Source organism: Melospiza melodia, chromosome 11 (assembly GCF_035770615.1).
Source record: "Melospiza melodia melodia isolate bMelMel2 chromosome 11, bMelMel2.pri, whole genome shotgun sequence".
NCBI classification, from domain to species: domain Eukaryota; kingdom Metazoa; phylum Chordata; class Aves; order Passeriformes; family Passerellidae; genus Melospiza; species Melospiza melodia.
In genome coordinates, this window is record NC_086204.1 from 14,631,372 (window position 1) to 14,657,268 (window position 25,897).

A 25,897-nucleotide genomic window follows, 5' to 3' on the forward strand; every position below is an offset into this window, starting at 1 on the left:
TAGTGTTTTTCAGTTGAAAAAAATATAGTGCTGTTAGTATAATTACTTTGGTTTGCTTTCTCCAAAATACCTTGAAATCTAAGATCAAATATAAACACATGCTCCTTATGAGTGGTCTGGTAGTAGGGAAAGAATACTGAATACCCTCACATCTCATCATTCCCTACTGGACTCTACCACGGGAAGGAAATCCTTTATGGAATATTATCAGTAATCACTACAGTGCTGAGCTACTTGAAGATCATTAGCTTGGGTTCAGAGGCAGGGACAGCTAAAAACTTCAAACTTGGGGATGGTTTTAAATGCAGAGTAGGTATTTAATGGTATCTTTAAACTCTTGGAACCTACCAAGATTTTGAAATCTTGATGATCCCTTTGTGAAAAGTGATTATTTTCCCAAAGCATTTCTGACAGTCCTATTTGCTTTTACTTGCAGTAGAAATAACACAAGCATAGTATTCTTCAGAGAATTTCAATGCCTTGGGTTTTGATGCTGGTCAGGAGCCCTAGGTCTGTGGTTTAGGCAGTTTTTGTAGCATATGCAAGTATGGTATGAGATAGCACAACTAACACAATACTAATATGGATTAGTTTTGCACAGTTATGACCTCTTAAAATTGAGATTAAAATATTTCAAGTACTTTCCTAAGCTATTGAATTTTAAATAATGTGGCTTAGTAATGATGGTGTAAGATATGTCTGTTTGCCTGATGATGCAAACCATAAAGAATGCATGGCGTTTATTCTCTTTGTTCATTTCTGAGCATTATTCAGGTAGTGCTTGAGATTATCTACATGTTAGACATTCTGGAGCCTGACTACTTACAGGATATCTGTCTTCATGCAGCATTGTGATAACCGGAATCATCCAGCACATCTTTGCCAATGAAAATGTCATAGATACACAGAACTCTCAGCTTGGAGGTTTATTTTGAGAAGGTCTAGTCTTGTTGACTTTGAAGGCATGGATCTGTTTTTGTGGGCTTTTTGCACAGGGTTTGTTGGTGGGAATTATGTTGACTTCTCCTAAAGTGGCATCTGTTATGTATAAACAGCTACCCACATATTCAGACTATGCTTTGACAGCTTTGCTCATATAGTGATTTAAACATGAGTGTGCCTTTATAACCAAACTGTGTATCCAGACTCCCTGAACACAAGCACAGCTATGCCTGCCCAGCCTTTGCCCACTGCCCACCCCCTCACACCTTGCAGCAGTGTCAGCTGCCAGCCACGATGCCATGCTCTTCCACAATTTATTCTTTCACACACACAGGCCTGACCAGAAGGAAATGTTACCAAATCTGTTATAAGCCATGCAGGTACCTAGAGCACATTAGGCCCCAGCTTGCCTGGGCCTGGGACTTGTATTTCCTTTGGCATAATAAAAGTAGGCTATATACCAAAGCAAGGTTAGAGAGTTGTTTCATACTTGTTCCCAAATAAATAAATAAGAGATCTTTCTGTATAAATACGTCACAACTTTTACAATAGACTTTGTTTTGAAATTTGCTATTTCCAAATTCTCTGGAAGAATAAGAAATTCAGTATTTAATGTCTTCCTGTAGGGTCTTGGAACAGACTGCTGGAGTGGGAGGCCTCTGGCAGAGTTCTGAGTACACAGGAATCACACATTAAGAGCAAAGTTCCTATGAGTTTGGAAAGATTTTCAGCCATATATTTGACTTTTAAAAACATCTGCCTTCATTAATTTCCAGCATGTTTATTTAATTTGAGACAGATGTCTCTCATTAGCCTGTTGGTGGGGCTTGGCTCCCTGAGGCAGTGTCATGCTCTCCACGGCTCGCTGTTGCTTTTTGAGTATCTGAAAGAAGAGCTTTCAGAGTTCCACAATAGAACAGAAACAGGCAGAACAGTTCAGAGGCCACACTGCTTTTTTCTGCAGTACAGTTTATCAGTCCACTTACCTATTTACGAGTCTCTATTTGGATTACATATTTTAAAAAATTGAAAAATATGTCACTGGATGCCAAACTCCTCCTTTTTCAAAAGTTTCTGCTAGTGCACTTTCTCGTCGTTACTTATCTGGTTTCTTTTTGCAATAAAGCTGCAATAGATCAGTACATTCCTGATACCAATTGGGTCTACCTGACTGTGGTTGGTCTATCTGGGCTTCTAAGGAACCAACAAGCTGAAGTGCTGGCCCTATAGCCAGCAGAAGGGATCAAATTGCTTTGTTCAGCTTTCTTTTAGCCAAACACTTACTGTATTAGGGGAATATTAGGGGAAACACATTCTGTCATAATAATTTGTCTGTAATGAATCTTTTGCTTTCACCAGTGTGGGAAAAGAAACTTTCATTTGGCTTCAGTGCTGGCTCCTCAAGTCTAATGCAAGGGAGTCATTAGAGTTACCTTTTTTTTTTTTTAACTGGAATTCTGTGTGATAGGGAATAGAAAAAAAATTAATTAAATGTCTCATTTGTGGCTTAAAATCTATGCCAAGAAAATGACTGAAAACTTATTAAACTAAAATTCATATTTAGAGAAAGAAAATTTCTTTGTATCAAAAAATATCTGATGTTTGCTTTCTGGTAGTTGCACACTTTCAATCCACAAACTAGCTAGTTTATTTTCAGAGATTTAAAGCCTATTATTTTTAAAATTCAGAATCTTTCATTACAGCACTCAATTCTCAAATGCTTTTTATTTCTCTGCTCCGTGAATCTGGAAAAGATTGATACAAAAGTGGGAGGCTGTGGAAAAGGAAGAACATCTGACTCACACAGTTAGAAATCGTGGCCAAACCATTCTGCAAGGAGGAGGTAGAATGTCCTGGGAAAATTGAAAACTATTTTTTGGAAACAAGAAACGCCAACTGTGTTTAACGGGTCTGTGTCAATCTCCGTATTTGGTATACTGCTCTAAACATGTACTCACCTACACACACTAAAAATTAACACAAGTAACAACTGAATTAATGATACCAATTAAAATAAATGCACATTTACTAAAGCCTCTTTTTAAAAGAATAGTTTGGATATTTACATATTAAATTATGTATATATATGTAAATATTATTAAGACTGATAAATAAGCAAAATAGAATTTTTCTTTTGATTAAGAATCCATTTTTGTGCTCAAAATGATGTAATCAGTTGTTTAAAGTTTGTACTCAAAGACAACTGTTTTGGAAAAGAAGGAACCCCTTTTTGATATTTGGAACTCTTACAGTACTCTGCAGTTATGCATGTGACTTGAGGCATCTATCATCATTTTTTTCATTACTAGATAGTGTTTATTGCTCATTTACCTATATAGGATATATGGGAGACCTGTCTTTAACAATCAAAAGTTTATACAGTGATGTTCACTTTTAAATGTGTGAACACCTGAGATTTTAAAATTTTCCTTTGCACATGAGAAGTTAAGTAACCGGAGCACTGTAACCATGAGAATTTCAGCAGGGCATATGGGACCTCTCCAAATGTGTTAGAGTGGAGAGGCTGATGGGACAGGAGCTGCACAGAGACACTGCCAAGTGCTGGCTAAGGTCCTGGTCCTCAGGGATGGCCACTGTCACCTATAGCAGAAGCAGTGCAAGAGGTGCTGGATGCAGGGGCAGGCACTGAGGCTTATTCCCTCCTTATTAGACCCCAGACTGGCCTAAGAAGATTACTTACTTTTTTCATGCAGCCAGCTGAATAGCTTCATTCTTTCTGATCTGACTAGCAATAAGAGCAGAAAGGTTTTCTGTTGGAACTCTGGCAAATGTTGCTTGGGCTGGGTTACCTGATTGCAGTGGAAAACAGGAACAACACGGCTGTGGGAACGGGTGGATCCTGAAGGGTTGGTAAAGGGGAAGCAATGTATCTTTGAGACAGAACTTAGACCCACAAGAGGTTTGTATTTCAGTTACAAAAGGCAAAATATCTGATGAAAATTAGCTGAAAATGGTACTGGGCTACCAACTGAGAGTTGGGGAATCAAAGCATCTTGTAGAGTGCAAACCCAAATGTTAATGTTTTTTAGCACAGTTTGGCTCAAGTTATCCTAAGTGTTGTCAAGCAATATGAAGACTTATCAGTTTCAAGAGGAACATGGATGAAAAGAGAGGCATTTTTTTGTCTTGTTATCAGATGACAAAATCAGAGGCTGCCTCTTTGTGTGGCATTTCATTCGGTATTTCAGAGCCTAGGGAAGATCCACCAGATAATGTTGTGTCTGTGTGTATGTTGGTTGCTCCTGTGACGATGCACATTTCTAGCCTATGCATAGGAAGACAAGTAAGGCACTAACAGTGACTAAGCAACTGTGGTACCCAGTAAGACCCAAGCCTGGGCTGCATGGGCCTGGCTCCTGAAAAGAGTCTTGGAACATTCGATGGAAAAATACTGTCCTTCTGACTCTCACTTGTTGATCTTTAGCCAGCATCCTGCTGAAAACAGGAGGGAGAGACAGCAGGGAGATGTCTGTAGCCAACAGGAACCTGAGGCAAGGGGGGAATAAAAGCCTCGGAGTGCAGTGTAATACCAAAGCCCTGGGGAAATATCTTGGAAAGCAGACCACTCCTGCAAACCTTCTGTGACTGTGTGAGACTGTCTGGAATCAAGACAGATTTTGTCCAAGGTCAGAAAGCCTTGTGTTTTGCACATGTTGTTCAGCAGATGGTTGACTGGATTCAACCTTTATTTTGAGGTTTCCTGGGGATGAAAATCCCCAACACAGTGAACAGGGAATTGAAAGCACCCAAAAAGAAACAATATGTTCTTTGGGCTTTTCACCATTTGAATGACTGTGTGGAAGGCAGCCCAGCAAAACACTAGAGTCCTTCTGGGAATATGATCAGAGGATCTGTTTGTTCTTTTGTCTTTGGTAGTAAATGCAGTACCCAGATCTAATGTTTACTCAACTTCCTGGATGGTTGAAACACTAGAGGGGTCCAGGAAGACATGACATTATATAACCACAATGACACTGGCAAACCGCATGGATGCCAGAATTCAGAGATACTCACTGCATGTTCTAGGCCCTGACAGGTTCCTTCTCCTGTTTAGAGAGAGTCACAGTAATATTTTAGAAACTGATTTCCAGGCAGGTGATACACCTGGGCAGTCTCTAATAACAATTTCATGGGCAGAGCAGAGCTTTTGCAGAATGTGCAAACTGCCCGAGAGTCTCCACGTCAACTTGGCTAAATGTCAAGTCAGGCATGAATAGACAAAACACGAGGAAAAGCCTGAAGAATTAAACTGCATTTCATCAAGAATTAAGATAAGCCCTCTTTAGGTCAGGTAAGATTTTCACTGGAATCTCCCGTTCTATTAAGCAACAAAGGAAATTTTTGGGATGGTTTCAATGAACATGAAACCATTACGTGATTTGCCCACAATGCAAAAGCAGAGTTGCACGGCGGTGTAGACCTGTATGGATGTACATGCAAGACACAAAGCCAATTATGGAGCATTTAGAGTTTACTCTGCAGGTGGGTGCTTCTAAATGGTGTTCTTACTCCTGTGGGATTTTGGTTGCTACTTTGTGGCTGACGTAATTAATTCCTCCTTTACTACGTGTGTGTAATGCAGTCAGTATAAACTCACTGAGAAAAACTTGTACAAAATGCTTCCAAGAGACGCTTGTACCTTCTTTGGCACAGGTAAAATTTACTTAACTTTTTGTATTTCTTGCCATTCTGTTGCTTTTCAACTTAGTAATAAGCAGTTTTGAATAGACTGGAGCTCAGTGGCACAATGTGAACTTATTCCTAATTCCAATGAATAAATACATAATAGAACTGGGTTCTCTGACAGTATTTTTGTTGGAATAGTACTCAGAGGCCAGAAAAAGCAATGGAATGCACCCCTGGCATTCTTTTCCTTCAACATATTGCCTGCAGATGATGATGATTAGAGTCATAAAATCTTCACCATTTCATGTGATAAGAAGGAAAGAAATACAGATTTGTATAAAATATCTGTGCAACAAAAAAGCTCATACAGGAGACATTAACTTCATCTAACAGAACTGCTTAGAGCTTAGGACAAAAGATTGTAACATTTTCTTTGCAAAACATATTTCATAAAGTAATCCATTTCAACCTTTCAAGGGAAGAACCTAAAAGTAAACTAATTTCTGCCCTTTTTTTGAGACACATAGTTACACTCATGCTAAAACACAAACTCCAGCTTATTGTTCTAATCTGTTTCACGATACAAAAATACAGGAATTTTGCTATAAAACCTGTCTAGCAGTTTAAACGGAACTGTTTAATGGGAGTAAAATAAAAGCACATCTTTTGTCTACAAGCTTTATTTTTTTCTGTCTAAGTAGACTTAGAACTCCATCTACACCATCTAGAAATCAAAAGCTAGAAAAAAGAAATTAAATGGAAAGAAAACTTGCTTTCTCTCCTAATTTTGAGTGCTAAGCATTGCAACTTGATGGATGTTCCTGGCATTTCTATTGTACATCTAAAAGAACCAAAGAAAAGCAGAATACCCAGAAGAAATACTGGGGAGTGCACACTGCTTTTATGATGGAGCAAACTAGAATGCAGGGTTTGCTATGGTTTTTCACCCCTATGATCAGCTGAGAAGTTGAGTCCCAGGGACCAGGACATCCTTAGAACCACACCTGTAGGACAAAGTTCATGGGAACTAAAACCAGTAAGACATTCTTGGCAGTTTAGCTATCTCCAGTTCTGAAACAGATTGCAGATATTCCCCAGATGTGAAGTTGTGAAAGCCAAGGCTCCACAGCAGCAAGCTGAATGAGTTAGAAAGGAAGCAGACAAGGCTCTCTAGCAAGGTACTGCATGTATCACGAGCCCTCAAAAAAAAGAAAACTTTATGATGTATACATATATACTCTTTGCCAATTACACATTTAAATAAATCACAGTTTCCTAGTGAAAACCTATCTGATAGAAAATTGATGACCATTCCTACAATTGCTTTTTTATAAGGCCTTCATTCAGAGTTGGAAGAAACATTATTTCTTACATAATTTGTTCCACTTGGCCTTTCAAAATAAGATGTAACAGATACAACTATAACAAAAAAGCTAAAGCAATAAAGACCTAGTCAGATTAATGGAAAGGAATGGAAATCTCACATTCCATGTCTTCCTCTGGTGTTATGAAACAAAAATTATCAATTTTTGGACTCTATTAAACTCTAATAGAGTATCTCTAACAGGCACACATCAAGAGCTGCAATATCTATTGACTTTATGCTATTAATGCAAGGAATATACCTCTATATTAATTTGTGCTCTATTTTAGGAGCATATAAAAATCACTCCATTCTAAACCTTTTTTTAAAAGAAGTAAGCCCCCTTCTTAAACTCAGTGCTGTCATATAGACAAAACATATTATGTTGTTAGCAATCAAATAACTTTCATTTCTGAAACAAGGCCTCATGCAATTTTTAGGAAAGCAGCTCTTCTTTCTGGAAGGGACAGGCATGACCTGATGGTCTACAGATGTGTTCTGCAAACTGCCTTTGGCTGCCCTCACGGAGCAGCAGATGGTCTCCCATCATGAGATTCCTTTCATATATGACTATTGCAGTTTATATGCTTAGTCACTACAGCTATAAATAGTCTAATTCCTTGAAAAATTTATAGCTTAGTCAGTACAACTATAAACAGGATAATTCCTTGAGGAAGATTTCCCTCTGAAAGTGGCTGATAAATTTATCAGCCACTTTCAGAAGGAGATCTTCCACAAAGAATTAGCAACAACTTGAACACGTGGCTGGTTCAAATAGCACTTGTTAAAACTTACAAAAATGCAAATATATCAAGTAGCTCCCAAAAAACCCAACAAAGAACAACTGGATTTGCTGCCCTGAGTCCCCACGAAGAAACGTAGCTTTTAGTGGTTGGTGTGGGAGGCAACGGTAGGAAGGAGATAATAACAATTTCTAGTCAAAGTTTCAGCCCTTTGCAAAGTCTGTCCTCTTTTGGAACTCGCCACATGTATTCCTTATTGCAAAAATCTGTTAATAATTATAGTTCCCCAGAAAGCACTCTGGTTTCTATAACAGATTCCCATGGTTTCTGCCGGGAATGGGTCTTAAAACAGCAGAAAGGAACCTCTCCTAACCCTGTGCTTACTGCATTATTCTCAGTGTGTTGCCAGTGATACCACATTTTTGTTATATTGTGGTTTTACCAGAAAACCATGAAAAATTTCATAGCCAAAAGACTACAAAATGGTCACATCTAAAGCTCATTGAAGAAATCATTGGAAAAAGACTAATGTTAACTTCAGAGATTTCCAATTCCAAAGTGTTCTTTTCACCCTGTAGTGCATGATTCCTTCCTCACTTTTCTGAAGAGCTGTGAATTTGAAAGGGACTAAAATTTAAATTCCAGTCTAAAATTCTTCACATATTTTGAGGATGTACTAACTGAGGTCTTAGTTGTGCAGCTGACCCCACACTAACAGCTGAATCAATCACCTCAGTCAACAGGCACCTTAAGGGTGTCAGTTATTTGTGCCTCTTTAAAAGCTTAAGCTATTTGACTGCCTTACGTATAATGCGCTAAGGGAGGGAGAAGGGGAAAGGTCACCTGTAGACTAAAAGGTTTAATCAATGGCTTGCCTGCAATTAAAAGCAGAAAATCCAAGTCAGTAACATTCCAATTCCAGTTGACTAAACCAAAATTTGTTATTATGGAGCTGTTGTTATCTTTATTGCAAAGCTCCATACCTTCTTGGTGATTTCTCATGGACAGCTCCTCACAGCACTGACTTCTTCTTCACAGCACAGCCAACTAACTCCAGCTCTCTCCTCACCCACCTAACCCACTCTTTTGTAGCACTTGTTGTCTTGTTGGACACAGCTGTGGCCAATTAAGGGCAGGCCTGTTCCTAATCTTTGGTGATTAGTACAGCTGCAGCTCCTCAGGTGTGAGATACCTTCTACACTTTTCTCTTACATTCTACCCCTCCACATGGAACTATACATTATTTGGTTTCAATTTGTTCAAATGAAACCCTTAGGTTTAGAAAAAATCTGACATCTCTTCATTCCCTTTCTTTTTAAGTAAGAAAAAGTATTTTCCTAGACAGGTAGCATAACAAAATAACTTAATATATTTTGCTAATGTTTAAACATCAGTTTGAATTTTCTGTATGGTTTTGCTACAAATGAAACTTCTAAAATTATCTTCATAGTGACAAAGAAATAACTCCATTTTTAGAGGACAGTTTCTCTCAAATCCCTTTTCATTTCATACGCATACTAAGAAGCATCTCCTCTCCCATGGCATTGCAGATTTGACTCACATACTGTGATGATGAGCGGAAAGCGCTCTGTGCTCACAGCTGTGTTCTATGACACATGTTGGAACTGCTGTGAAATGCCTTATAAGGTATTGCCCTGGCTGGCTCTTCAGCATATTTGAGACAGTTTTGCATGATTTGCACACAATAAAAAGTTAAGTAATCCAAAACCTGCAGATGTACAATGAGGAAAAGGCTCACGGGGATTAAGTGATGGTAAGTGATTTTAAACATATAAACTAAAAAAACAGCTATCAGCGCTCTCCAGTGACATGGCTTAATTTGGTTTGTTAAGAGAGATTCTTGAGTCTTTATCTTTTCACTTAATGAGAATAATAAAGATTTTGGAGAATAAACAGAGTCATAGGTTCAGCCTAGAGAAGGAGACTGAGGGGAGACAGAATTGCGGCCTTCAACGTCCTCATGTGGGGAAGCAGAGGGGCAGACACTGATCTCTTCACTCTCCTGACCAGTGACAAAACCCAAAGCAATGGTCTGAAGCTGTGTCAGAGGAGGTTTAGGTTGGTACCAGGAAAAGGTTCTTCACCCCATCGGTGGCTCAGCACTGGGACAGGCTCCCCAGGGCCGTGGTCACAGCTCCATCCTGACAGAGCTCAAGAAGCGCCTGGCCAACACTCTCAGACACAGAGTGTGACTCTGGGGGAGTCCTGCACAGGGCCAGGAGTCAAACTCAGTGGTTGTAATGGGTCCCTTTCAACTCAGCATATTCCGGGATTCTATGAAAGCTTCATTCCACTTTCTGCTTCATATTATAGTCAGAGTCTGCATAATCCAAATAAAAATACCCTTCAAAATAGAGAGCAACCCCCATTTGAAGAAGCACAAATACATGGCTTATAGATTTTAGCTCTGTGTAGTAGTAACTACAGATAAAATGCAGAAAGTAAAAAAAAATACTTTCACAAAGCCTGTACTCCCTAATGTATTCTATATCAGTCATGTTGCTTTAGGATGCTTTAATTCTACCCCTATATAAATATATTTTTCAGTTCTGAAGAGCTGCTTTATCCAGTCTATGGTGTGAAATATTGAAAGATCATGGTAATATCTCATTGTAAATTACTAATTTACTATTGCTAAAAATATCTTTATCTATACCATATACATGCATAGGTTCATCTGTTCATATATTAACCCTCTCTATATAATTTCTACTTTTTTTTCAAAATGCCTAATTATCCTCATGAACACCAAGACCTCCGTGTGGTGCCTTCACACCATCTATAAAAAGATGCCTCAGCTATAAAAAGCTGTATAGATGAGACAGTGTGGAGGAAGGAGACATGAGATGCAGGACAATGGTGGCCTTGTTTTTTGGACTTGGGCCTTATGTGGAACACAGAAATATGCCAGAGTTCATAAATCCCCTTCAATGCTTAACAGCTTTTCACATTTATACTCTGAATATTCTTGCCCTTCTGCTGATTAGGGCTGTTCAGCTGGACTCCTGTTCATCTTCTCCCCTCTAGTCTCTGGGTTTTAGGACCATTCCCTCTGCCCTCCAGTCTCTCTTGTCCATTCCATTCAGTGTTCCTTCTCCTTTACTGTGTCTCCTTTTGAGTACTTCCCCTCTGAGTAGAATTTCATCCCTACTCCTAAGCATTCATGAGCCACCTCTCTCTTCCCCCTGACAGTCCTTGATTTCTCCCACTCTTTTTTAACCTGCTCCCTTCCTCTCGTAATAGGAGTCGACAGAAAGCTGCTTCTAGAATAGCCCGATTTTAACTACCAGGAAAACTTGTACTTCAAATATTTTCAGATTTAGTGCTGTGGTTCAAAGATCTCATACCTATTTTTCAGTTACCTTCAATGCTCCTGTTAAGAACAAGCCAAGCAATCAAAACAAAAGAAACACCAATATATTTTTCTACCCTGGTTTCACAGTCAGCAAAAACTGCTGCACTTATAATGTTCACTGAAGTTCTTCAGGGGCACTGGCAGCCAGACAATGGGGAACATGAAATGTCTGTGGACCACGCTGCTTTCAGGAACAGTTTTCCATGTAGTTGCACACAACTATCATTTCCAGAAAAGAGTTAGCAGGCACACCCTCTGGTAAATGAGACAGTCCTTACTAGGAATTCGAAAAGCAGGAAATTACCCTTTGTGTGGCAACACCTTAGTGTGAAAAAAGCCTTGTACCTGTGACAGTTTTAACAGTTCAGCACTTTGCCATTGCCAGCATGTTTTCTATGTTGCCAGGACACTTCTTGTCCTCTACTGTTGGCTTCAAGGCATTTTAATCCTGAAATTTTAAATGCTGAACTAGAAAGGAAAACTGTATCTTCATCAACGATTCAATTTGTTTCAGCAAACAAGATAATGAGAATGTTATTCTAGCATATGAGACAGAAAGTCACTTAGGATGAGGATGCCAATGACATCAGTGGGGTCAGTCATAACATCTCCTGACTTTATTTGCTTGCTGTTAACGCAAATTATATCCCCTATACCAGTTCTACTTTTGATCAGTCACTTCCCACCAACATCAAAACTGAACTTCACAGAAGAGGCATGTAACTTAAAGCTACAGTTTGGATCCTTGTCTTAAAGGATCCAACTGTGCAATCCTCTGTTTGTTCAGATGTGCTTTTCTTCTCAGCTGCTCGTTCATTTCCCCAGATACAATGAAATATCCAAGTTGCCCAATAAATCTTCTGATATAATGTTATTTTATGGAAGCTTGTATAAGAAAAGCCAGCAGCTTCTAACCTTTCAGGCTGACTCATTTCCAGTCCATTTCATTATAGGTAGAGGTGTTAGTCATTGCTCCCTATTGTTCTGTCCAGGGGTGTTGCCAAGCTAGTTTATAGTAATGCCATCTTTTAGAAGATAGCTGTATAGGTCCAAAATCCCCCTTCATACCATAATGTTTTTGCAAAGAAGGTTCCATTATTCCCATTCCAGCCATGCCTAGATATAGGTGCATGCAAAGTCAGACTTTTCCCCTTAACACTGGGGTATCTGCTGGCCATGCTTATGAACTACATTCAGTGCCAAAAAAGCCACCAGTGCTTCCAGGCAGTAACATCTGAATTCTGGGTTCACTTCAGGAGAGGCATATCAAGAATTCTGTTCAATAAGTCCTGTGACCAGATAAAGAACAGCTGCCTGTGTGTCTGGGAAAGGAGAGCACTTCATCCTGCCAGCAACTGGGCACAGTGAAAGTGGAAAAGCTGCTGGGGTACAGCCTGGGGCAGCGAGAGGGAGTCAGGGAGTCAAGACAAGTGTAGGCCAGGACACTGCTGTGAGAAGGGGATTCACCTGCTGCAGGGAGCAGCTCTAGGGCCAGTATGGCCAGTGATGGGTAGAAGGCAGCTTTAATGACGTGAGGTGGGAGCAGACCTGCTCAGTTGGTCCTGCACATCAGGTATCTACAGTGGTTTTGCACACAAGTTCTAGAATAGTCCTGTTACCAAAAAGGCCAGCTATATTTGTGCAGATATGGAGTGTCCAGGAGCAAAACACAGCAGAACGGTGCTTTTCTATTATTACAGATTTACACTTTTCTGGTTTGTTATTTGTATAGCCAGTGATACACAATTCTATTGATGTACAACCTATCTTAAAGGAAAAGGCAGATATGGCATGGAAGGGCCTCGGGTCCTCCTGACATTTCTGACTGGCACAGCTCAATATTGTGTTTTCCTATTTTCTATACCCAGGAGGATGTTCTGTGGCTTACTGAAAAGATAAGACTACAGACTATTCCAGTCAAAGTGGATTTGTCAATCCCCTGAAGAAGAGCCATCTTGTCCTTCCCTTAATGAACCAGTACCCCAGGAATTCTGAGCTGCTGCATATGAACCAATATTCAAGAAAATTCCATTGCATTACTAAAGTCATAAACATGAAGAATTTTTTTTTTGTATTAATAATAAATTCCAGACCTTTTTTTTTGTCCAGTCAGCCTCTCACCATTCATTCTGCGGTGCAATGATAAAAGAAGGAAATGAGAAATGGAAATTCTGGCATTAGAAGACAAGCTCACAGCAGAATGAAAAGGAAGTATCTCTACAGACTGATCATTGAAGAGGTGCATTACAAGGAAGCAGTGTCAAAAATCTTCTCCATGAATTCATATCTGAGGATAAGAGAGTTTTCACCTTATATTCTTTGTAATAGCACAAAATGTGAACTAATTTATTTAATCAGAAAAACGCAAATGCATTTTATAAAAGTTTTGAAATCAGCATGTTTTTATTTGATTTCATTTTTACAGTGAAGCCACTTTGGCTCCTTTACTATGGCTTTCTTGTAGATCTTGATCACTTTTGAAGAAAAGAGAAGCAAACTGTATTTCAGTTTAAAATCTTTTGTCATCAGTAATACAAAACTTCATCAGCTGGACTGCTAACACCCAGATTTGGTCTCCTCCCAACACTGTGTCAGCTCTGAGTCTTGTTGCCCTTACACAGCCAATTTGATCACAGGAATATAAAAATTGATAGTTTGGGAGCTTTTTATAGTTGGTTCTTTTCTCTTCTTTCCACCTTGTCACTGCACAGGCTACAGGAAGAAAAAATTAATTCAATTTATTTCTGCTTACTGTAATGAAGCACACTTGATTTTGGGAGAGATGTAGTAGCACAAATAACAACTAAAGCCACAATGAGTAATTTCAGCAGAAATTAAGTAACTGAAAGAGCTTCTTGTGAACAGGGTATGTTATGATGCATTCACTCCAGAGATTTTCAACATTGGAGTTACACAAAGATTTAATGTGGCCAAGGACAAGAAACTTGATCATGCCAAGAGGAGTGGCATTTAATATGTCAATACATACATCAGTCATCCGTACAGAAACCTGATAGAGCAAACCACTTCAAATGCAGCTGGACTGGAAAATCCCTTGAAAAATGAACTGATGTGAGCTCATCTGTGAGGGTAAACGAAACCCATCAGAGGTCAAGGAGAATTCCACAGAAGCAGTTATGCAAAAGGAACAAACTGTACCCACCTATGAGAAGGCACAGAAACATGCACTGGGACATTTCCCAAAGCATACAGGAAAAATGAGCAAAAAGAAGGCAGCAAAGCAAAATCAGGCCTTAAGCTCTCTCTTAAGCATGGTGCAAAGAGAAGATTTCCAAGGACTTGTCCTTGCTCTTGGTTGGTGGGATTCAGGCTGCCCAAGACTGAACAAATGCCCCCCATTTAGAGAAGATGAAACTCTGAGGAAAAAGAGGTACTGATGAAAGCCTATAGCTTAATGGGCTTTACCACAGGAAACAGCTGGAATCCCATAGGGCATTACAACTCTCATTCACTGACTTGTTGAACCATCTTAGCTCAGGACTAAGCCTTTCACACTTGGTCTTCCTGATTAAAATAGACTAACTACTAATTTACATTTCCAAGATCTCAGTATTTGTCATGAAGATTTCAACTACACAAGCTGTTTTTACAATATGCCTTTCTACAACATTTTGAGTGATTTTCCCATAAACTGTGAAGCTTTGTTATTTGTATATGGCTCAAACAACACAGGATTCATTAGGTGCATGGAGAAGATGCAAAGATGCATGATCAGATTTTTTTTTTTTTTCATTTATCTGAGATTAACTTATGTCCCTAAAGCCATTTCTGTGCAGGAAGCAGCCCGGACCAGCCCTAGAGGTTTTAAACTTGCAGCTTAAGGAAGTGTCTGAGTAACAGCATCTGCATCATAAAGATACTTTGCCATTTTGAATAATCTCAAACATTAAAAATCCTATAGTAATATTTAGTGTTCTGCTTTGCAGCGGCCGTTGAAAAATTGCATCTTGTTACTGATCTCTAGATTGTCTAGCTTTAATTTTCAAGCACTATCTGGCATCATAAGTGTGTCTATGACTTAAAAGAGTCACCTTTTCTGCAGGCAGTTTCTTTTAGGTTAGCAGCAGCTGTTTCATGTTCTTCATATCAACAAGTAAACAAGTAGAAGTTATTATCAACTGAAGTTACTATCAAAGGAAGGCATAGTTTTCTATTCAAAAATTGTTTGTTATTATACTAATCATTTTTATTACACTAAAAGGAAACAGTTAAACTCTCCATTTATTGCTCATTGTTTCTAAAAGTGACAGTGGATAGTGACTAAAAACAATTGGGATAATTGAGTAATTAGAAAAAGTAAAACAATTGGAAGACATCATTATTTTTCTGATTCTATTACTCAAATCAGCTCATCTGTCTAGCCAGGAAAGAGACAGAAATTATTACAAAACAATGCTTTGCTCTTTTTTCTTTTACTCTTTGGCTGGAAGGAAGGACTACTATTATTTCTCTTGTAATCACTTGCATTAATTGTGCCTCTAGTGCAGTACCAAAATGTTTTAAATGTATGGTGGTATCATGCTCTGATCTATGGTGAGTCAGCTCTAGGAGCTAAGCTAGTAGAAAATTACTATTTTATATTATCAGTTTCCTGGCAGTTTATCTGTCAAAATTGTTACACCAAGTGTTTATGTCAAAACACGTAAGTAAATAGGGCTGTGGCAAAACTAAATTGACTTGGCTGAAGTAATTCTGGAGCTGCAGTTTCACTGTGAGATTGATCTGAGTCTAACATCTGCAAATGAAAGCATCTCTAATGAATCTATTTACTCTGTGCATCAAGAATGCCCTTGCAGAGGACAATGATTTATGGTCTAGGTTCTTTCCAGCAAGACAAAGCCAGCAAACAGCTAGAGATGTGTGAGTTAACTCTAACCTTGCTTCTTGGTGTACTTGTAGCAGTAATGTTATAGGAACTAAAGAAACATAGCATATTGGGAAAGTTCAAAACTTTAGAAAAAAGGCCAGGTCAAAATTACTTTTATGGCCTCAGGGGTAAAAAGCAACGTTCAGCTTTGCTGTGGCGGAAAAGAAGATTCCAAGAATGAATCAGTGAGGGGCTAGCCAAGTCTGAACAGTCTTGGTGCAGTAAATGGAGCCTTTGGGGTATGCTGGGGGTTGTCACAGGGTTGACAAAGGTTGACAAAGCTTCTCGAGGAGTGGGAGGTTCAGATGTTGCCTCAGACTCACAATGAACTGTGTGACTGTGGAGGTGGCTGTGGCCTTGTGACTGAATAGGGATTCCCACCCTACCTTGCTGTCTCCCAGCACTTTCCTCAGCCTCTTTCTCCTCTCCAGACCTCAGTACAGGAACATCCCCCTGTCTTATCCTCCCCCATCTCAGCCCTCTAGCACTTCACTCCTTGGTGCCCATGCCTGGCTCAGCTCTGCTGCATTTCCTCCTCCGGCTCCTTCCACCACTCACAGCATTTGAGACACCCAGGGAGGCAAGGAACTCTTCCAGCAACATTAAAGCTTGGGATTATATTAAAAATGGCTCGGTGCAATGTGCAGTGCAACCAGCTCAGAGAGGGGTCACACAGCTCCAGCAGGAGAACGGGAGGCACAGCACAGGCCCGGGGGTCCCTCTGGTGCCTCCTCAAACCCCTCACGGGGCTCTCCTGCTCCCTTTCAGAGCCTCCTGTCCTCACACGCCACATGGCAACAGCTGCTCAGCCCGCTGAAAGACCCAGGGACAGAAAACAGAGCAGGGGCAATTTGTTTCAGTGCTCTTTTGTTTACAGCATTCTGTTCTAGTTTCTAAAAGCTCTGAGTGCCCAAGCCAGAGGAATTCTTGCAGCCCAAAAGAGCCTTTCTAAGCTTCACAGAGAGATTATAGCCTCAACACAAATCACAGAAAAACAGGGAAAAGCAAAACCAAGCTTGGCTGGCATTGGCTTTTTCTGACCCAGTTTGGATTTCTGCCCAAACTATCCACTAAAGAAAATATCATAAAATCATTCTGCACAGAATTTTTATGTTATGTCAGACTGGACTTTTCCCAAACTAAACAAAATACTCACTACACAGTGTTTTTACATAACACATCTCTTAATCTGGAACATTTATGGAACAGATCAAAGTAGTGGAAGGCTACAAGTGCTTAACACAATTAGTTTTTAACTGCTCCATTTAATATGCATGCATCTGTTCACACATAGGTAAATAAATCTATCTCTTTTACTAAAATTCTCTGTGTTTTGATTTAAACTTTTTTTTAGTATTTTTCCTTATACTTTTATATTATGCATTATGTTAATACATAACACCTTATGTATTAACAGCAGTAATTACAAGTGTTCGAGACAGTTGGAAGGTCTAAAGAGAAATAGTGCCCAATGTTTTAATAACATTGTTTTTATAACAAGAACTTCAAAGGACTACACAACTACAGACCCATTTTAAAATTCTAGAGACATTTAAAATTTAAAATATTGAATTAAATTTTCAGCTCATGTGAAGTTGTATAACTGCAGAATACAATGGAACTACCATGAATTTATTTCATCTGGGGATCAAGATGATAATGATATGGGGAAATAGCCAATTTAGATTTTATGTAATTTTTTTACTCTGGTGACGCTTTGAAATTAGGGATTTTTTAAAAAAAAATTGAAATGTAAAAATCTTGAAATATTTTTGCATATTTTGCTTTTATGTGACAGAATACTGCAAGAAAGTAAAAGATCACTATTTAAATGAAGACGTATTTGCATATTTCTAAAGATATTGTGCAATCTTCCCCATTTAGAAATCTATGTGTCAAACTGACAGTTCTTCTGTTTGGAGATGTGACTTCAGTGATCTGGCCATCCCTGTGACATCATTTTCAGGAAAGCAAATTATTGTCTTCAGTTTGGTCTTGGAAAGCTTGGAAAACCCAGAGGAAGCACTCTCAGTGCTCCCAGGCAGTTTCATCATTGCCTTTGTCTAATGTATGCAGTTGCACAGTTTACACTTCATGTAAGAATCTATTTTCTAATTCTAAACAGAGGAACCTGAGGATCAGCATATTCCTTCAGCAATATTACTATTTTCAAGTGGAAAAATCAAAAAGTTTGTATAGCTATTGCTTTAGAAAATAACTTCTAAGACCTCAGATTTTTTCATTAGAGGAAAAATTGATCAATATTACAGGCATACTAACCTCTCTCAACAAGCCTCCTTCTCCCAGTGTTAGTAGAGTTTAAAAAAAAGGTCTCTTGACATTTTTAATTTAAATATTTGAACTGCTTTCTCTCTTTGCCACATTAAATCACAAAAATAAAGTTGTCCAATGTAAACTGCAGGGTCACAAGTTCAGTAGCTGAGGAGGTTTTTGTGCAGTTGCTAAATCCCTGGTTTTGTTTCCTCTACTCTGAGCCCACTGTGCTCACTAGACAGCAGCTGCATATGACTTTTCACACTTAACCCCAGTCCACTTAGCACATGTAGTCATATCCACAGCCCCATTTCTATTTCACTTCATGTTTTAGTACTACCCCTCTTTCTTAATATATTCCAAGACTGAGGAGTCAGTGAAATTTTGTCTTCTGAGTCTCTCCTTATAACTAGACAATGAAATACACCAGTTACAGTATAGTATTCACCACTTACAGCAGAGAATCCTGCCTATAAAAAGTGCCCTTATAGCAGACTGCATCTTGCAGCAAGTCTACCTAAGATGCTTGAAAAACAATTGCAGTATTTCATGCCAGTAACTATAATCAGTTGACAGCGTTAGTGAAGACATCTTCTAGCATGTGTTCCTCACTGCCTGAAATGAAAAACTTCAGAATCAAACCAATTTCCCTGCAGAAGGACCCCACTCACAGTGTCATGTCATCACAAGCAAAGGAAGAGCTGTTTTCCGTGCAAACTTCCTGAAACTTGCAATCTTTTCTCTTTCCCTCATTTCTGAAGTGATGTAATTTCCCCAGTAATGGCAGATTGCAAACTGCAAATTCTAAGACTAAAGAACTAGTCCCTTTCAGTTTCAAATGCTTTCATTTCATGTTCTGTCTGCTCTCCAGGTAATTTCTATGGACATTCCCCAGAATACCTAAGGGAGTAACAATAAATACTTCTCTAAGACAAATGCAACTCTAGCAATATAGTGATAGTATCTTTTTGTTTCTTACCTAAATAAGTTCCTTCTTTGCTGTAGATAAAATTCAGCTATTTCATAAAGACCTATGTATTTGAATTTTGACATTGAAAGCTTCAGACCAAACTTCTGAATTCTTATCACACTCTTTTCTACATGCCTTACATGTCTAGTCAAGTCTGTTGATTTGCACACAAAAAATAGCAATCATAACTCACTCCTCCTCTGTCCTGCCTTACATTACAAAGTCAATATTACAGAACTAACCAGTGGATTTAACAGATGGGTGTATTTAGATTAATTAGCATTCAACTTTAGCCTAAATTATGAGGCTTCTCTCTTTTGTCTTCCTGTATAACCATCAAAATTAAGTTGGGCTACTCTGGAGGGCCATTGAGAGCACAGGTGTCTTCTATCTCCACTGACTGAAAAGGGGTTGAGGTAAAAGTCCTAATCTCAACATTTAAAGTTAAAAGTATAAAGACAAACCATGTGAATATTCTCTCATGACTATTACATTGAGTATTGTTACTCATATCTGTCCTGATACCCTTCATTTTAAACACACATTTGTTCTTCATTTTTCATTCAAAGTATACACTGCATTTCAACAGCAATTTAAGATACCCAAATTAGATTGAGGAGGGTCACAGAGTTTTATATGTTCTGTATGTTGTCGTTACCTTGTCAGAAACCCTGGTTTTTAACCCCCGAAATGTTCTGAGTTCAGGTAATGTAGAGTAAACAAGGTAAAGAAAGTGTTACGACAAAGCAATCTAACATATCTCACTTCTTTTCAACAGTTTTAGCAAACCTATTGGGTTTCACTATAGTTTCACGATGTCTACATAAAATGGTAAATTGACAAGTACTGGTCATTAAGTCCTACTTTAATATTTTGTAAGGTTTTAGAGTAGACAGAAAAAATGTAAAAAAAAACACCTGTAAAAATGAAAAAACATATCACCAATAGACATTTAATTAATCCTGCTCCACCAAATGCCCAGTCTTTTGACACAAAAGAGGGCCTTATTGGAAATAAACAGTAGGATTAATTCTTTTTCATATCCTAGGATTAGTGAATTTCCTAGGATATTCACTAATCCCAGAATGGCAAGCAGCCTCTAAGGCTCTCAGACTGTTCCACTCTGGATGAGATATGTGTGACACTATGAGATATGTGTGATGTATGAGAAGAGTTATTTCCAACACAGAATTATCAGTGGCTTTGTGCAAGTCACCACCCACATTAACTACACTAGAGCTGAAGGTTCCACAAGTGTTAAACAGAGCTAATAATTTGACCAGGAGATCAGAGATCCCAGCTGACAACAAAACCTCAGAGAGCTTACCTTGTTTAAAAGTAACACATGGAAACTCCCAAACTGTGATCTCTCTGCGACCTGCACAGAGACAAAACAAACACAAGCTTTAAAAAAGCTATTCAGGTTAAAACCAAGTTTGAGTACAAGAGCCAATGAGTACAAGGTGACTATCAGTACTCTTAGGCTGATTCTCAAAGGAATTAAGTAACAATTAGTCACACTTCGGAAGAGTCCTAGAGTGAGAAAAAAAATTCCAAGCTAAATGTTCATCAAACAATTAATCATTTTATGAAAGATTACATTATTTGGTATCTGCAATTTGGTGCCACAAATTACCACAGCTCTGTGTTCCAACTTTTCTTTGACATAGATCCCAGCATACTAACATTGTATAGCAGGATATTCATCATGAGCTTATAGTCATAGCAAATATACTTTTACTGCTGCCTTTTGTAAAAGCTTTTAGGGAAAATATACATAGGGTTAAAATGGTATTATCAATCAAGTGAAAAGTGGTGTTATTACAAAATCTCATTTGTTAGACTTCCAATATGTGCCTTTAAAGTGTTGTCATTAATAAACTTAAGTGTCTACGATCACAATTAGGCTATGCTGATGAATAGAGAATATTTGAATACTTAAAGCTGAAAGGTAATTCACAAACTGCTGTAGACAAAGGCAACATTAGGAATTAAATCAAGAGCAGGATTACATTAAGTCCTTTCTTGTTACAATTAGTCTAGTCCAGTTTTTGAAATTTCTGGACTGCTGACAGCAAATTTCTGAATTGCTGACAGAAAGCCTATTTCAGGACAAGTTCTATTTAACTCCTTTTTACCAGCCTTAGTGGTAATTCCAATGCTTCAGTAGTCATCAGATTCATTGGTTTTCTCTTTAACTCTTTATCTATCTTTATCAGGCTCTCTCAGGTACTTCAAGGAGAAGTGAGATTCTTAGATACTACTTTTTTTTTTACTTGCTACTTGATTATTTGGTGTATAAGCAGGCGTGACTCCTTATGTTTACATACCACGATGAAGCTAACTAAATAGTATCTACTATTAATCTGAGGTACCAATACTATAGACTATGTATAAGAAAACCAATTAAAAGGTAGGCTTTTAAAGTCACAATATGGCTGTATTTCCTGCTCCCACCCTCATCCCAGTGGAAAAATCTTTCTGGGGAAGGGTACACACATGACCAGCTACAGCAATTGCAATACATCAAAGAAAAAATAAATAACGATACAGAGAAAAAATATACCACTGACTATGGAGATCAGTGCCAAAGCAAGCAACAAAACACATTATTCTGAAGAAAGGCAAAGACATGCTGAGAGAGCTGCATGACAAACTACCCACCAGGAAATAAAATCTAAAAGGAACCTATGTTACCAAACTACAGCCAGGCATTTTGGGCTAGACTGTACAATTTACATAGAGGCCTGTAGTGAGGGTGTGACTTTGCTGCATTTTATCAAGCAGCCGTCACCACACCATCAGTTGGACGGTCTTTTCAAGACTCTGAAAGTAGCCCTTACTCCTCATCTTGTCCCCTAAGGTGAGGGAAGCTGGGGTAGTTGGATTTGACAAGCCCTAGTCTGTCTGGAGTACTTTATTATTTGTTCACTGGAAAAGAATGTTCTTCAGTCCCATACTTCGCTTGTGCAAGTCATAAGGCAAGACTGAAGAGCCTCGCTCCCTGTACCACCCACACTTATCTCTAGAGTCTCTGTTGCAAGCTTTACTGAAGGGCAAGGTAGGTCCTCTGAAAAGATGCAGCAAACACACGTCATTAAGCAATAAATGCCACCTTGATCACTTTCTTTATTAAAGCCAAGAGCTTTAATCTCTTCAGTGGAAGGTGTGTATTTACTGTAACAGTACACACCCAGAAGTGTCTCACTGGAGTGATGTATCCCAATAAGCATTACATTAAATAAATATAATTTCTCTGTCTTACTAAGATGAAACATTTCCTATTGGTCTATTTGTCTTGCTGCGTAGTGAGGCACAATCTCATTGTTTTGTCATAGTACTTTAGTATTTTATCTCAGGTGATTAGGGATTCCTTGAGCTTCAGCCTACTTTGATCACTGGATCAATTGGCTGTGTCTTACTACAAACACGTAATTTCTGTTAGAGTAATGAAAATTTATGTTTTCAATTTTATCAATATGTCAAGACTCAGAAAGCAAATTACCCTAGATAACATTTAGATTTACCAGAAGTAATCAAAAGCCTTATAACTGCAGCATTGGCTAAAGCTATTTCCTAATACTGTGAAATTTTTGAAGTTAGACTGAATTTAATTTGTGTCATTTTACTCGGTGAAGCAAGCAAACTTGTATTGGTGTAACTGAGCCCTAATATTTTAAATGTAAATTGAGGGTGAGGAGAGTGATAGTGGATATTATAGGATAGGTATTCTTTACAAAAAACCCCAACCAAACAAAAAAAGAAAAATGTTAAATGCAGTGCAGATTTGGAGCTAAGAAAATTTGCCCGTGATGTGACACAGCAGCAGGAATGCTGAGAAGGAGCAGTCAGCAAAAGGTGGGTCAGATCCATCATTCCATTTGCACACAAGATGCTCCCTTCATAGCTTCTGCAGATTGCCTGTCATGCCCTAAGATTCCTAGAAAATCTATGAGATCAAGTGCTCAACAAGGGAAAACATGATACTTGTTTTAACGCACGTCTTGCTTCTTCTAAAGGCTTGCTGGAATTGCGAAAAACTGTCCCTGCTGATTTCATATAATATTAAAAACATGCAAGAATTAATTACTTGGGTGGATTATATTCTGAAATTACTTGCACATTTCTCAGTTTAATGTGTTTTTTTAATATGGGGGTCACATTCCTGAGTTAAAATTCCCAGTGATGGTATTCTCTGTTGAGTTCTTTTTGTCTCATTTTGAAGCTTGTTTTTCAAAACTGTATGCTATAATAAAGCTGAATTAATGGGTTGAGTTTTACAAGTCATATTACATAAAGATTTTTAAGCTCTTATAAATTACTATACTTTGCTCAGTGATTTAAAAATAAAATTTGTCTCAAAATCAAGAATTCTTAGCAAAAGAACTTCTGAAAAATGGCTGGTTTCCTTGTATCCCTTGTACTGTAGGTACAGACCTAGTCAGTCGTGAGCTCAGCTTCCAGGTTTTGAAGGCCCTGTGCTAATAACACTGTTAATTGAGTGTGAGTCCAGAGAAGAGTGCAAGACCAAAAGCAGAATCACCAAAATACAATGACATGAACCATATCGCTAAAAGCATTTTCTTTGTTTTTATCAAATCAGAATTCAAGCTCTTAGCTCTGTATTCACAGTGCTGCTAAAAGGAGAATTACTAGTTTGGCCTTGGCAGTCTTAAGCTAAATAATATTGATCACACATGCGGATAATGGCACTTTTGGATATATTCCTGGGAATTCATGCCTTTGAATTGTATCAGTTTAGTTTTATGTCTGGAAATACCCATATAAATCAAGATGTTATTCATGGAGAACTCCCGTTTTTCATCTTTTAACAATTGCCTTTTTAAGAGAAGAGTAAAAGGAGTACTAGTAATAAACAGAAGTAAAATTAAGGAAGGAATAAAATCACACCACAAATAAATTACTATCACCAATACAACACAAATAAAAAAAATTCCTGTAACTTTATGGCCTGCTTCTATTCCTTCCTAGAAAAGCAAAAAATAAAATAGTTCAAGCTGAATCAGCTAGATGCACTTTTTTACTAATTTTCATAGCCATTTCTTCTATGTCTCACTGCTTGTAGAGCCGTTTATACATTAAAAAGAAGGTGATGAAAAAAAATTGTAAATTCCACAATCAAAACTTAGTAATAGGCAGTTTGCCTATGCACTACTGTTTCTGAGAGCATGTTGACTACACGAGGAAATGGTAATGGGCATAGCACAAATCACATTAAATTAGGATCCAGCATTGCATTAAGGCACAACAAAGCGTCTTAATGTGCTGAAAAGCTACAATTTCCAAACTTCCCTTTCTCGGATGTCACATCCTCTTCTTCAGAAATCCTGTCTCTCATGTACTTTTCACCTGCTGCTGCACATGAGGAAGCACATCAAGCAACACTGCAGCTCCAAAAACAGCACAAAAAGGGAAAGTTCACTTGGCCTCAAATAAAGACCAAATGACAAGCAAAAAACATCAAAGTTTTGAAACAAAACCCTATTTACACAGTTCTGGTACTGGTTACTGGTGTTGGCTAGAGTTTGAGAAGAATAAAGCAAGATAATTTGGTTCTTCAAGCACATTAAAATATGTGCTGTAGAATTTCAGAATATCAATACCAGAAAATTTGAAATGGATGTTTTGCACAAAGCTCCTCTGTCAAGCTGCAAGTGGCACTTAGCAATATCTCAGTGCAATCTATGTTTATATAGGTACCCACTTGGGAAACAGAAAAGAGCTGGTTCTATCCCAAAGTAAATGCAGATTCATAATTAAGCCCATATTGAATGAGAACCAAAGTTTCCTTCCTTTTCACATGTAGCAGTGCATCCTTACTGGCCATACCAAACATGAAAATGCACAGGCAGGTTTGTGTATTTCTGTGTAATCACAGAGACACACAAGACAACATGAGGCTTGGAAAGCCTGTGAGATACAAAATGTGAGATATGACACACTGTGATTTGTGGTCATGCCCTGCCACCCCACAAGGGTTAGCAGTTGGGAGTGCAGCTATTTCCTGTATGGAAATGATCATGCTCTAACATTTTAACTCTAGATATGAGTAGAGAAGTTTGTTGGCAAATTTAAAGCAAGATTGATGTGATATCCACCAAGCTGGCTGTCAGAAGATAACATGAGCTGATGATCCCTTGACACAGAGGTACTGCTCTTGAGAAGGAAACAAAACTTATGTATGACTGCTTTAAGCCTGCTAACAAGGCAAATGCTATTGCTGACAAATGCAGGTCTTAAACATCTAAATGTCATACACTTTGAACTTGATTTTCCTCTTCTTTCTATCATCAAATTAAATCCATAAAGCTTGAACTACCATACAGACAGTGTAAACAAGATTAGAATATGTGTGCTTTTAATAGAGTTGCACAACTACACAAAGATTACAAATAAATGTAGTTAATTAGAACTAAATGATCTAAACGTTCCAGGTTCTACGGGTTCAGACTTGTTATGAACTACATACCATCAAATTACAAATCTAGGTTACAATTGAAAAATCATCTGGCAACTTCTCTCAGATCTAAAGAGAACTGATGCTTCTTTACTAATGGAAGGTAGTTTTTGATCTGCCTCAGTAGTAAACACTTTAACATTCAGGCAGCTGTGTAAAGTAAAATTTAGTCAAGGGTTGGGTCATTCATCTTCAAATCAAAGACACTTGAAAGAA

General features: G+C 38.3%; 1 long non-coding RNA gene across 1 annotated transcript in view; it reads right to left on the minus strand.

Moving 5' to 3' along the window:
* LOC134423061 (uncharacterized) overlaps positions 1 to 25,897 on the minus strand; it is a 50,270-nt gene that overhangs the window by 14,887 nt on the left and 9,486 nt on the right. The window contains exon 2 of the long non-coding RNA XR_010028996.1: positions 20,531 to 20,581. This is a non-coding gene — a long non-coding RNA (uncharacterized LOC134423061). The remainder of the gene's footprint in view (positions 1 to 20,530; positions 20,582 to 25,897) is intronic.